The 13703-nt window shown below is 46.7% G+C and overlaps 1 protein-coding gene across 4 annotated transcripts in view; it reads left to right on the top strand.

Moving 5' to 3' along the window:
- SNTG1 (syntrophin gamma 1) overlaps nt 1–13703 on the top strand; it is a 1000749-nt gene that overhangs the window by 356672 nt on the left and 630374 nt on the right. The window contains exon 1 of one of the 4 annotated variants that reach the window (XM_033934201.1): nt 4738–4853. The exons of the other annotated variants lie outside the window; for them this stretch is intronic. The gene's annotated coding sequence lies outside the window, so the exon portion shown is untranslated. Of the gene's footprint in view, nt 1–4737; nt 4854–13703 lie in introns of those variants that run through there. 4 annotated transcript variants of the gene reach the window in all.

Raw genomic sequence — 13703 nt, 5'->3', positions numbered from 1 at the left:
CGTTTACTACGGTATGTTAGATGGCTGTAGCAGCATTAGCAATGGCAAACTTGGAGCCTTTAATAACACACCCACAGAGAGGTTTAAAAGTGAAAGAAATAAATTTATTTTGAGAACAGCAAAGTAAGTGACCTGTTTCTCTCACAGGCCAGGAGGAAATAAACACAGCATATGGTACTTGTAGTTCTTATGTTCAAAAGATTCTCTGCTGTGGCCAGCTCCTATGGGGTCACAATGTACACTGATCTATCTTTCAGAAAAAATAAAAAGCAAAACTTGTTCTGGTCTGTAAATCCCAGAGTCACAATTCTGTCTATCCAAAAGGCAATTGGCCAGGCTTGGCCCTCAGTTTAAAAGTCACAATTTTAGCAAAGTTCCAAGCTAAACTTGACTTACCTGGATAGAGATTCTGCAGTTTATAAGTTGTGCTGGAGACATATGGTGGAGGACTTCTCTCCTCTGGGCCTCCTTTGACTGATCTAGGCTGAGTTCTATCCTGCCTTGACCATGCCCTCCCTACTCTGCTATTGCTAAGTCATCTCTTCCTTGCTCTGTGACCTGCTTTTTAAGGTGGCTCTGTGAGTGTGAGGGAGTGCTGTTAAGGGGGAATGGTAATTTCCTATAGACTCCCTCATAGTTGCATACTGGTCTATATGTGCAGAAGTGCACACCTATATAATTTTGAATATAAAAATATGTTTATAGAATTGCCCTTTATGTGGTAGGTTTTATTCAGAAATTTAGTAATAATAAAGCTTTATTTATATTCCGTCATACCTGTTCAGTTCAAGACAAAATACAATAGCGGAAAAGTACAAAGTAGAAGATGAACCTTTTCGGATCTAGACAGTATACAATAGTGGATACAGTAGTGGATAGTTACAAAGCGGGATTGTGAGGGTAATTAACAATATAAGTATAAGTAAAGAGGTATGGGGAATAAGGACAGAGAGAGAGGTGGAAGTAGAGGGGGGAAAGGGGAAGAGGAGGAGGGGGCTTTCAGAAAGAGTCAGGGGTTTGGAGAATCAGATGAATTTGTCAAATAGATGGGTTTTGAGGGCTCCCCTGAGAGCTTGGTACGTTGGGGAGTTCAAGAGGAGGTTGCTGAGGATAGCTTATTGATTAAAAACACTTCTGAATATAGTTAACCAATTAATTTAGGACAGCTTTCCACTGCAACAAATTTGCCTAAATTTAGCTGAACTGTACAGGCAGTCCCCAGTTTAAGAGCACCCGACTTGCATCAGACTTGTACTTACGAACCCGAGTCCTGCTTCTCCCCAGGACAGGATTAATGAATAGGCACAGTAGGCACGTGCCTAGGGCCCAAAACTGTGAGAGGGGCCCGCTGAAGGAGGATGACTCACCTTGCCATTTTTTTTTAACAGCAACAGCCCTCCCAGCATCAACGGCAATGGTAACGCCCACACACACACCCCCGGCATCGACGGCAACGGCCCCCTCCCATCATCAATGATAACAGCCCCCCCCATCGACGGTAACGCAGCCGGCTCTGTTACAGGAAGGTCTCACGATGACTGCATCTGCCGGTACATCCCCCTCTGATATCACTTACTTGCTCCAGAAGAAGTGACGTCGGAGGGGGATGGACCAGCAGACGCAGTCATTGCAAAACCTTCCTGTAACAGATCCGGCCGCATTGCCATTGATGCGGGGGAGGGGGGAGCACGTTGCCGTTGATGCAAGGGGGCCCTTTGCCGTCAGCTGTTCTAATTCTGCTTTCGGGCTCAGAGGGCAGAGCCGGCAGCTGCAATGTTTGGAGGGGGGAGAGAAAGGAGCATAGAAGAGTAGTGGAGGGAGAGAAAGGGGGAAGGGTGGTATGGAATGGTTGTGAGAAGGATGGTATGGAAGGGTGGTGGAGGAAGAGAAAGGGGGAAGGGTGGTGGGACAGCGTGGTATGGAAGTGTGGTAGAGGAAGAGAAAGGGGGCAGATGCTGATGGAATTGGTGTACAAGGAAAGAGAGACATAAGGGGGAAGGATACTGGATGGAATTGGGATGGAGGAAAAGAAAAGGGGTAGATGCTAATGGAAGTAGGGGGAAAGGAGAAGAGAGAGTGAAATGCCAGAACATAGGGGTGTGGGAGAGGGAAGGAGAGGAGAGAGATGCCAGATCATTGGAGGAGGGAAGGGAAGAAGATGGATGCCATACCAATGGGGGGGAGGGAGAGATGGAAGGGAGAGGCAGACAATTTCTGGAAGAAGCATAGCAAGAGAGCAGATGCCATATGGAAGATGCAGAAAGAGGGCAGACAGTGGATGGAAGGAAGAGAATGATGAGAAGATGAGGAAAGCAGAAACCAGACAACAAGGCCCTGATTCTCCAAAAGTGTGTCCCGATTTTAGGCAGCTGTAGGCGTCCTACAGCTGTCTAATCAGCCAATCGGGATGCACGTTTTTAAAAAAAAAATGCTCCCCAGGCAGGCCGCCTATATTGAAGGCCTGCCTGGGGCCCTGATTCTGTATAGGACGCCCGGGAGAGGCGTCCTATTCAGAATCGGCCTACACCAAAACCCCGATTCTGTAACCGGCGTCCATGTTACAGACGCTGGTTAGAGAATCGGGTTAGATTAGACACGGCCCGCTACACTTATCACGGCAAGGGATCTCTCTGCCGCTATACGTATAGCGGACCGCGGTGTGTCCGATCGGATGCCCCCCTCCGACACTACCGACCGCCCCCCCCCCGACACTACCAACCGCCCCCCCCCCGACATTACCGATCTCCCTCCCGCCAGAAGATGCCCCCCCCGACAATATGGATCGCAGGCAGGAGGGTGCCCAATCCCTCCTGCCCGAAGACGCACCCTCCCCCCCCGACAATATGGATCGCAGGCAGGAGGGTGCCCAATCCCTCCTGCCCGAAGACGCACCCCCCCCGGCGCTAACAACCCCCAAACTAACCTGTTCTTCAGGCCAGACGGTTCTTGCCCGTCCAGCTGGTAGGCCCACCTCGTCGAAATGAGGCAGGCTCGCCCTTTCCTGGCCCATCCCGCTGAAGCCTAAGGCCTGATTGGCCCAGGCTCTAGAAGCCTGGACCAATCAGGCCTTAGGCATAGCGGGTCTGCCCATCCCCACTAAGCCTACCAGCTGGACGGGCAAGAACCGTCTGGCCTGAAGAACAGGTTAGTTTGGGGGTTGTTAGCGCCGGGGGGGGGTGCGTCTTCGGGCAGGAGGGATTGGGCACCCTCCTGCCTGCGATCCATATTGTCGGGGGGGGAGGGTGCGTCTTCGGGCAGGAGGGATTGAGCACCCTCCTGCCTGCGATCCATATTGTCGGGGGGGGGGGAGGGTGCGTCTTCGGGCAGGAGGGATTGGGCACCCTCCTGCCTGCGATCGGTAGTGTCGGGGTGGGAGGTAGATCGGTAATGTCGGGGGGGGGGCGGTTGGTAGTGTCGGGGGGGGCGGTTGGTAGTGTCGGAGGGGGGGGCATCCGATTGGACAGGCCGCGGCCCGCTATACTTATAGCGGCAGAGAGATCCCTTGCCGCAATAAGTATAGCGGCTGCGTCTACTTACAATGTAGACCAGCATTTTGCTGGCCTACATTGTAAGCGTTTCTTCCTCTACTAGGGAGACACGTAGGGCCGCCTAGGTTTGCCTAAGGCCCTTAGGCGAGCTTAGGCGTCTTGCAGGTCTCCCTAGGCTCCCGGAGGCGCCTTCAGGCCTGCTTGGGGAGCATTTTTTTAAAAAAAACGTGCATCCCGATTGGCTGATTAGACAGCTGTAGGACGCCTACAGCTGCCTAAAATCGGGACACACTTTTGGAGAATCAGGGCCCAAAGGTAGAAAAAAATTTCTATTTATTTTATTTATTTATTTATTTTTGCTTTAGGATAAGGTATTATTGTAGCTGAGTTGATAATCGTTTACTAATAGAAAATGGAAATAAGATGATACTATTTGTTGAACTAATTTTAATACATTTTTTTACTAATTCAGAGAACATAATTCCTTTCCTCACGTCAGGACAGGGATACTGTAACAGCAGTATAGTTTACTGATCTGAAGAAAGAGGTTTTAACCTCTGAAAACTAAGTGAGAAATGTATTAGTCCAATAAAATGATGGGCACTAAATTTTCTTCCCGCCATGCCCCATGCCTCCTACCCATATGCAAAATATAAATTGGTGGGCTTCCTCTAGGAAAGAAGGGGTGTTTTGTTAAGAGATGTTTGCATAGAAGGAAAACAGTACACTGGCACTGGTATGGTAATCTTTGTTTTGAATTTTAAAATAAAAGAAATAAATTGGAAATAAAGAAGTAAATAAGAAAATGGGTAAATACATGGGAGTGGGGCAGGGGGCCCAGTTTACTTGTGTGCCTAGGGGCCCTTGACGAATTAATCCTGCCCTGGATGTGTTCCCTTTTGTGCATCATAAGGAGAGCTCCTTTAAATGCTAATGTGCTCCTTGTGATTCATTTGCATAGGGTTATTGGTGGCTGCTGTGAGGATCGGTATCAGCCACAGAGAAACCTTTTGTGCATCGGGAGGAGAGCTTTCCGCAGCAGTAAGACTGCTTTAACAAGTCTTACTGTCATGGAAAGATTTTGTGCATTGGGCAAAGGGAGCTTCTTGAGGGATAGAAGCAGGTGTTGTAAGTTGAAGGGCCTGCCCACAGGTGTGTGTGTGGGGGGGGGGGGGGGAGGGGGCAGGGTACAGTGGCTGATGCTGGCTCCAATATAAGGGAGGCTTGTTGTAACAGGTCAGGATATGCATGCAAGAACCTGAACAACTAGATAAGTGCATGCTTCATATTGGTTGGGATCTGATGTTGCTAGTCAGTTTTCTAAGTAGCAGAGTCTGTTACAATTAGGAAAAAAAAGTTTGGGAGGTGAGTGAGAGCAGATGTATGCTGTGGGTATCTTAACAATGAGGTGCTTGAGTAGGAAGACAGAAAGAAAGTGATTAAAACTGTGAGACACTGGAATGACATGGCAGGAATTGAAAAGGCTGAAGAATCTTTCTAAGATTTGTTACATAATTGAATGCATAGTCAAACTGGATCCTTGAATTACCCGAGTACAAGCTTTTACATATTGGATAACTGACAGCAGGCTTGCTTACAGTTCTTATTTCTAGCACAGTCTGAGAAGGGGGGAAGAAAACTGTGCTGAAGTCTGAACTGGTAGACAGCCATGAGTGGTCTCAAGTGAGCAGTCAATGTGACTAGAAACACAGGCATTTACTGAGGAATGATGTGGATTTTTGAAACCCATATTCTAGACACATTTCTGTGCTGGTTATCTGCAATGCATCTAAATCTCAAGGGGAAAATGTTAGAGGTATGGTTTGGGCAGGCCTAGGGTGGACTTATAGTTTGGATGTTTTTCTGCAATAATGAAAAATTTTAGAAAATGTCCAGGGCATAGTTTGGACATTTGAGGCTAGGCCTGTTTTAACAACAAATAAGGGCCAAACAGATGACCACTGGAGGGATGAAGGCATGAACTCCCCCCCCCCCCACACACACACACACACTCCCCCAAGTGCTGACCAGCAGGTTTCTCATGCCTATACCCCACTCTAACTACAACACTGTACTGATATATAGATGACACTTGTAGGCATAAAGGTTATTGGTATGGTATACAGTTGGGTCCAGAAGGTTTGGAGTGGGTTTTGGAGGGCTCACCATTCACCATAGGGGATAGCAAATTTTCAACTCCATGCTAACCTATCTGGGAGTAAAAACCTGGAACAATCTCCCAGAAACTATCAGAAAGGAGGCCAAATACTCCTTCTTCCGAAAAAAAACCCACCTAAAAAAACTTACCTCTTTGACAATTAATTAATATCTGCCTTTTCTCCTTTCCTCCTATATATCCCTTCCCTCTCGGTTTACTCTTTAGTTGCCTAGAGCTTGTATAGGTTTGTGCGACTCACAAATCGATTAGATTAGATGTGTATCTGGGACCTTTTTTGTGAAGTTCACTGCAGTTCTCCCTAAGGTGCTCCACTGCTCTGCTAGGATGTCTGTGTGACCAGTCTACTAAAAATGCTGGCCCCCCTCCTATGTCCCAATGGCTTGTTTTGTGCATTTTTCTTTTGGATGTGGGTTTTATTTTTTGTGGGCTTTATTTAAATGGTTCAAAAAGACACACTGAGGATAAGCACATCTGACGAATGGCCATTTTCAAAACAAAAAGATAAATGTTTTTTTCTGTTTCGAAAATAGTCATGTTCACTACTAGATTTCTGTGAATGTTCTACATAAAACCGGATTTGCGGATTTGGACATTATATCAAAAATGCCCTTCAAATAGCATTCTATTCAGCCGCTAAGAGAACGAATAGAATGCTAGGTATAATCAAGAAGGGTATTACTACCAGAACGAAATAAGTGATCCTGCCATTGTATCGGGCGATGGTGCGCTCGCATCTGGAATACTGCGTTCAATATTGGTCGCCGTACCTTAAGAAGGACATGGCGTTACTCGAGAGGGTTCAGAGGAGAGCGACATGTCTGATAAAAGGGATGGAAAACCTTTCATACGCTGAGAGATTGGAGAAACTGGGTCTCTTTTCCCTGGAGAAGAGGAGACTTAGAGGGGATATGATAGAGACTTATAAGATCATGAGGGGCAGAGAGAGAGTGGCGAGGGACAGATTCTTCAAACTTTCAAAAAATAAAAGAACAAGAGGGCATTCGGAAAAGTTGAAAGGGGACAGGTTCAAAACAAATGCTAGGAAGTTTTTCTTTACCCAATGTGTGGTGGACACCTGGAATGCGCTTCCAGAGGCCATAATAGGGCAGAGTACGGTACTGGGGTTTAAGAAAGGATTGGACAATTTCCTACTGGAAAAGGGGATAGAAGGGTATAAATAGAGGATTATTGCACAGGTCCTGGACCTGTTGGTCCGCCGCGCGAGCGGACTGCTGGACACGATGGACCTCAGGTCTGACCCAGCAGAGACATTGCTTATGTTCTTATGTGATGTGAATTAATTTAAAAGTCTTTTCAAATAATACAGAAAGAATAGAGTCTGAATTTAATAAGGCATACCAATTATCTTTTCATTTTTTAGATCAGAGCCCTCAACGTATTAATAATGCTGAGCGTCTGTGGCATAAGAAGGCAAGAGAAAAATAAACAATAGGGTTTTGCATTATTGATCGTCCCTTTTACTACGCCGCAGTAGAGGTTTCTACTGCAGCTTGGAGCGCTAAATGTTTTGACATTCATAGCATTTACCCCATCTTCTATGAAACTGCGATAGCAGTTTGTAGCGCAGAGAGCTGCGCTGAATGTCCTGCGCTGTTCCCAATGCTCACAGGAACTGGGCCATTCAGCGCAGCTCACCGCACTAAAATCTGATATCGTAGTTTCGTAGAAGAGGGGTTAGTGTTCCGGGCCTCAGTGAAAATTTCTACTGTGGCTTAGTATCAGTGGTGTACCTAGGGTATGTGGCACCCGGGGCCCATCATTTTTTGACACCCCCCCACATGTAAAAAAATATTTTTTTGTAATGACCATGAAACGGAATAAATGGTCTGAATAGAAACAGGCAGTGAAAATTTTCTTATATTCCAAACATAACATAACATAACATAAATTATGTCTGAATTGTCATGACATCAGAAGTACATATGGAGTAGTTGCAGGTGATGCTTGGGACAGTTCTGATTGTGTTAGTTCGGTTTTATGTGTTTTTTGAATAGAAGGGTTTTTATTTCTTTTTGAAGGTTTTGCAGTCTGTGGTCGATGTCAATTGGTTGTAGAGTTGGGGGTCGAGTGTTACAGCTCGAATGGCTAGGAGGTTGTCGAACAGTTTTTTTCTTTTGATGTTTTTGGTCGGAGGGTGTGTGAATGGTGCGTGAGTTCTCCTATATCTGTTGGAAGTGGATTGAATTATTTAGCTGAAGAAATTAGTTACCCCCTCATTCCACACACATTAATTCTCTTCCATTTTTGTTCCTATTATAAAAAACACTGATAAGTTCCCAGAAAAAAAATACATTAAAATAATAAGTGAAAACAAAGGCCCCTACAGATGAGAACATAACATAAGAATAGACTAACTGGGTCATACCAATGGTCCATCATGCCCAGTAGCCCATTCTCATGGTAGCCAATCCAGGACACTAATACCTGGTCAAAACCCAAAGAGTAGCAACATTCCATGCTACCGATCCAGGGCAAGCAGATGCTTCCCCCATGTCTTAATAAGATTATGGACTTTTCCTCCAGGAATTTGTCCAAATCTTTCTTAAAACCAGCTACACTATCTGCTTTTACCATAACTTCTGGCCACTTCATTTTTAAGTTTAGATCTTTCCTTTCAAACAGAGACCTTGCTAGATGTCAAATACAGCACAAGGTAACTTCACATGGACTTAGCTGTGCAAGAAATGTGAATCTCCTCATACACCCACCATATAGTGCAAAAATGTGCAAAGGTCTGTTTTTTTCTTTCGATCACTACATAGCCTAATGCCACACAAGCAGCGCTGTTACAAACATATTCTGTAGGTCAATGCTAAGGATAACAAAGTTTCCTTCCTTGGACCAGAAGGAGATAAACCACTGGAAGAGATCCCAAAACAACACCCAAAGACCCACTCAGTGTGTGAACCAGTTGAGTGGAGTGGAAATGGGCCCGGAGTTTGCTCAGCAGAATTTCCCAGACCACCTCTTCCTCTCAACACATTGACACGCTGCCACCACCACCACTAGGAACACCTCACTGGGTAGGCCAGCTATGCTATAAACTTTATAAAACACATTATTATATTTTCTTATAAAGCACATATTTTAACTGAACTCTCTGACATCCTCAGCCTTTCCATTCACAAAAATAGAAGGAAGAAAAGTTCCCATTTCCTGCTGTCTCATGTCCCCGGCCTATACAATATTTTTTTTCTGCAGATCCTTCAAAAGTCTGACAAAATTCTCGTTTCACTTGCATTATAAAGTACTGAGGATGCCATCTCTCCCCAATCCCAGGTCTTAAAGTCTAAGACAGTAGCGCAAACTAATGCTGCCAGATTCAGGAAAAAAATTTTTGATTCGATTCAGCCTATTGAATTGTTTTTTCAATTCGATTTTCCTGCCCAGTTGGGTGATTTTTTTCAAAACTCCTGGTGGGTTTTATAGCTTTTTCACCCCCTTTGGCTTCTCCTAACCACACTGGCGCTGTGGTGTAAATAAAATAAAGAAACAAAAAGGACTTTTCCTCTCTCTGTTAAATCCTAGCTCACGTTTGCAGTCCAACACCAGCTCTGGCAGGATACACATTTCAAATCTGACATATTATAATCACAAAACAGAAAATAAAATTAATTTTTCTACCTTTTGTTGTCTGGTTATATTTCAAATCTTGTTAGTCTAAGGCTCTGGTTTTCTTCTGATAACTTGCTTGCCAGGGTCTCCTTCTTTCTTCTTTCTGCATGCTAACCATCCATCTGCCAACTCTGTCCTCCCTTTCCATTTCCCTTCCCTCCCCAGGAAGTCTGGTATCTTTCCTTTTTTTCATCTCTCTCCACAGATCCACCTTTTCTTAACTACCCTTTCATCCGGCATCTCTCCCTCCTTCCCCACAACCCCAGAGTCCACCATCTCTCCCTTTCTTTTCCCAATTACCCTCCTATCCAGTATCTCTATCTCTCCTCCACACCATCCCTTGTGTCCAATTTCTCTCCCTTTCTTTTCCTTCCCTCCCTAAATCCCATGGTCTATCATCTCTCTCCCTCTCCTCTATTTTCAGACCCATTATTTCTTCCTCCCCCCCAAAGTTTGGCATATGCACGTCTCTTTGAACATCCCCTTATCTCCGTGTACTTCTAAACCAGGGTCCCCCCCAAAGGCCTGTCCCCCCTTAAAGGTCTGCCTGTCCCCCTTGAAGGCCTGCACCCCCCTTGAAGTCCTGTCCCCCCTTGTAGATCTGTCCCCCCCTTGAAGGCCTGCCTGCCTGTCCCCCCCTTGAAGGCCTGTCCCCCCCCTTGAAGGTCTGCACCCCCCCGAAGGCCTGCACCCCCCTGAAGGCCTGTCCCCCCCTTGAAGGCCTGTCCCATCCCCTTGTAGGCCTGTCTCCCCCTTGTAGGCCGGCCTGCCTGCCTGTCCCCCCCTTGAAGGCCTGTCCCCCCCTTGAAGGTCTGCACCCCCCGAAGGCCTGCACCCCCCCGAAGGCCTGCACCCCCCCCCCAAAGTCTGTCCCCCCTTGAAGGCCTGCACCCCCTTGAAGGTCTGCACCCCCCCCGAAGGCCTGCACCCCCCCGAAGGCTTGCACCCCCCTTGAAGGCCTGTCCCACCCCCTAGTAGGCCTGTCCCCCCCTTGAAGGCCTGCCTGCCTGTCCCCCCCTGAAGGCCTGCACCCCCCCTGAAGGCCTGCACCCCCCCCGAAGGCCTGTCCCCCCCTTGAAGGCCTGTCCCATCCCCTTGTAGACCTGTCCCCCCCTTGAAGGCCTGCCTGCCCCCCCGAAGGCCTGTCCCTCCCCCTTGAAGGTCTGCACCCCCCCGAAGGCCTGTCCCCCCTCTTGAAGGCCTGCCTCCCCCTTGAAGGCCTGCCTGCCTGTCACCCCCCTCCCCCTTGAAAGCCTGCCTGCCCGCCCGCCCGCCCCACCCCGAAGGACCGCTCGTCCCCCTGGCTCCCCGCACCACCTATGAAGCAGCACTACCTATGCTTCCGGCCTTGCTGTTCAGTCCCCCCCCACCCCCGAAGGACTGCTCGCCCCACTGACCTTCCTGCACTACCTATGAAGCAGCCGCAGCAGGATCGCGACGTCAGCGATCCCTGCGCTGCTTAGGCGCTGCTTCCTGCGCCGCGGTCCCTCCCCTCCTTTGACGTCAGAGGAGGGGCGGGACCGCGGCGCAGGAAGCAGCGCCCAAGCAGCTCAGGGATCGCTGATGTCGCGATCCTGCTGCGGGCTGCTTCACAGTTGGTGCAGGAAGGTCAGTGGGGCGAGCGGTCCTTCGGGGGTGGGGGGGACTCGGGGGTGGGGGGACTGAACGGCAAGGCCGGGAGCACCCCCTTAGGGCTGGCACCCGTGGCGGACCTCCCCTCCCGCCCCCCCCCTTGGTACGCCACTGCTTAGTATAAAGGGGGGGAGGGGTATGAGTTTGTATAATGAGGGAATAGGTTCTTAAAGGAAACAGCAAATAAAAATTAGCTGGAAAGTTCATGGGCCCCACTACCAAGAAAGAGGAAGAACTAGTCAGCAAAGAAAAGAAAACAGATAAGTTACTGCTTACATCTCTTCAGAGAAATCACAAAAAGACTAAGAGAAAATGAAAGAGTATAAGAGAAGGAAGAAAGACGGACAGGAAAAAAAAAAGAGAAAAATATACTCTCCCTAGATATTCTGTTGGGTGATCAGCATTTTTTTTTTTTAATGCTGATTGTTGTCAGCTTAATTCTGCCCTAATATTCAATGCCATGTCATGCCCAGGCACCAGCACTGAATATCAGGGCATAAAGCCAGGCAGCCTAGCTACTCGTAGTTCATGGAGGTCCAGATGATACTCAGCTGGGGCCCGCATATGAGTTACGCGGCTCTGGCTGAATATTGGGCTGGGACCTCATAACTTGTTTAGCTATTAAAAATTTTTATTAATGTATCTCGGAACCCCGATCCCCTCTCTTCTCCTCAGCCAGTGCCAAGACCTCTCTCCTCCTTGCCAGCCCCCCTCCCATCTCCCTCATGCTTAGGTAGGCCCCCCAGACATATCCAAATATCTGGTGATCCGATGTTAGGCGCAAGAGTATAGCTACCTCTTTCCTGCCCCTTGCCGACTCCTCACTAAAATGGCTACCATTACTTCTCGCGGCAGCTCGCTGTACTTTGTGTAGTACCATGAACTGCTATACCATTAGGAAGGAAATATGTTGATAGGTAGGGCTTGGAATTGCCCCTAAGAGAGTGCATGGTTGAATGTTTGCCTAGGGCATCTAATATTGGGCTGGCACTGCTAACAGGTAACCTGCTGTGTTACTACATGAACTGTCAGCACAAGTTAATTCCCTTTTGCTAACACAGTTTTGATAATAGGCCCATAACCTGGAGAAGTCATCACACAGAAACGCATAAGAGAAGTGTGAGGATGAAGTCATTATATGAACTGTGCAATGCCAAGCAACAGCAAAAAAAGAGTAAGGTGTCAAAAAGACAGTACAGTAATTCATTTTCAGTGTTCAGGCTATTTATATTCACTGTATGTCACCATCAAACATGATATATTAATTCACTTTAGTTTTCTTTTCTACATTATTTCTACCTTAACTTGGCAATCCACAGTATTCAACAATCATGCTCATCGCGGTAGACGCACGAGACAAAAATCATGAGAAATGTGTCTACATTTTGCTTAAGATCACAGTTTTATCCTATCCTAACATTTCAATCTTGTGAACCTTGAATCATGGTGTATAGAAAAGAATGATTAGTTTGTGTAGCAGTAATAAACAGCACAGCAAGAAATAATATGTTTTCCTGCAACATTGCTAGAGAATGGTTATGGGTGTACATGCACAGTCTTCATGGAACAAATGGGAATTGTATTGAATTCTAAGATATGGTCCTCAGAGATAAGACTTTTTCAATTGAATGAGTGCTGTAAATATGGTGGCATGACATGATGCAAGAGATTTCATTAAGATTTATTTGAAAAATGACTGGTGCCAAACAAAGTTTCAAGATACATTTATCAACCAGTATAAATCTATGACTTTATTGAGATATTTTTAGCCTTGATATTCAGCTTAGTGAGCCCTAACTACCAAAGACCAGTGTTATTACATTTTGATACCGTAGTTCCCTTTAAAATATTTATATATTCCCAGACCTATCTAAGCTTATCCACCAAGCCCTTCTCAAAATAAATATCCCCACTGGCTCCCACACTTCCCATGTCCCTGATCTTATCTTAAAATGAATAGTCTCCCCCAGACCTCCATTCCTACTATTCCTTTTTTACAAATCATGGAAGGACTCCACCTTCATCCATCCACCCCCTTTGGCACCCCCTTCCTGCATGTATCACTAATCCCTAGGGGCTAGTGAGATTTTCTAATATTGTGCCATCTAAACCCCTAGTTAGATTCACAGCAATATGTCTAGGGGTTAACTGTCAAATGAGCAAGCAAGCAACCACTAAAGCTGCTCACTGACTGCAAAAATTTGCTAGTACCATGATGTTCCTATAAAGAAAACTATTTGACGACTGCAGCTAGAGGGAAGGCTTCTGGCTCAGCCGCGGGACATGCTTAGGAGACGCCTGCCACGGCCTTGAACAGAGAAATGACTGTGGCTGAAAGGAAGAGGGAGCTGGTCAAAAGAAGGTAAATGCCCACCGGAGGGAGGCATGTACTTGGGGCATATAATGAAGGGAGGGAGGGTAGCATGAGCCATAGAAACTCTAAAGACTGATATAAATTGAATGGCTTATCTGAGTTTGGGGATGACCTGGCTGAAGTCTCTATCAGACCCTAGAATGATTGACATCTGGGCCCAAATTCTAGAAGAGCCACCAAAAGCTAAGTGGCAGTAGCCACCCTACTACCGCCTAACAATTGGTTTAATTGCCTTTAATTGAAATGATAATTGATTGCATTGTTTAAATGCAATTAAACTGTCATAAAAAAGATGGCACCTACACAAACAGCACCAGAACCACAACTAAGGAGGCACCTACTGGTGCCAAGGAATAAAATAGGCGTGGTTAACGCTGGAAGTACCCTTAGGCAA

Source organism: Geotrypetes seraphini, chromosome 2, assembly GCF_902459505.1.
Source record: "Geotrypetes seraphini chromosome 2, aGeoSer1.1, whole genome shotgun sequence".
In the NCBI taxonomy this organism is placed as follows: domain Eukaryota; kingdom Metazoa; phylum Chordata; class Amphibia; order Gymnophiona; family Dermophiidae; genus Geotrypetes; species Geotrypetes seraphini.
The sequence above is the reverse complement of the archived record's forward strand: the minus strand, read 5'-3'. Positions and strand labels throughout refer to the sequence as shown.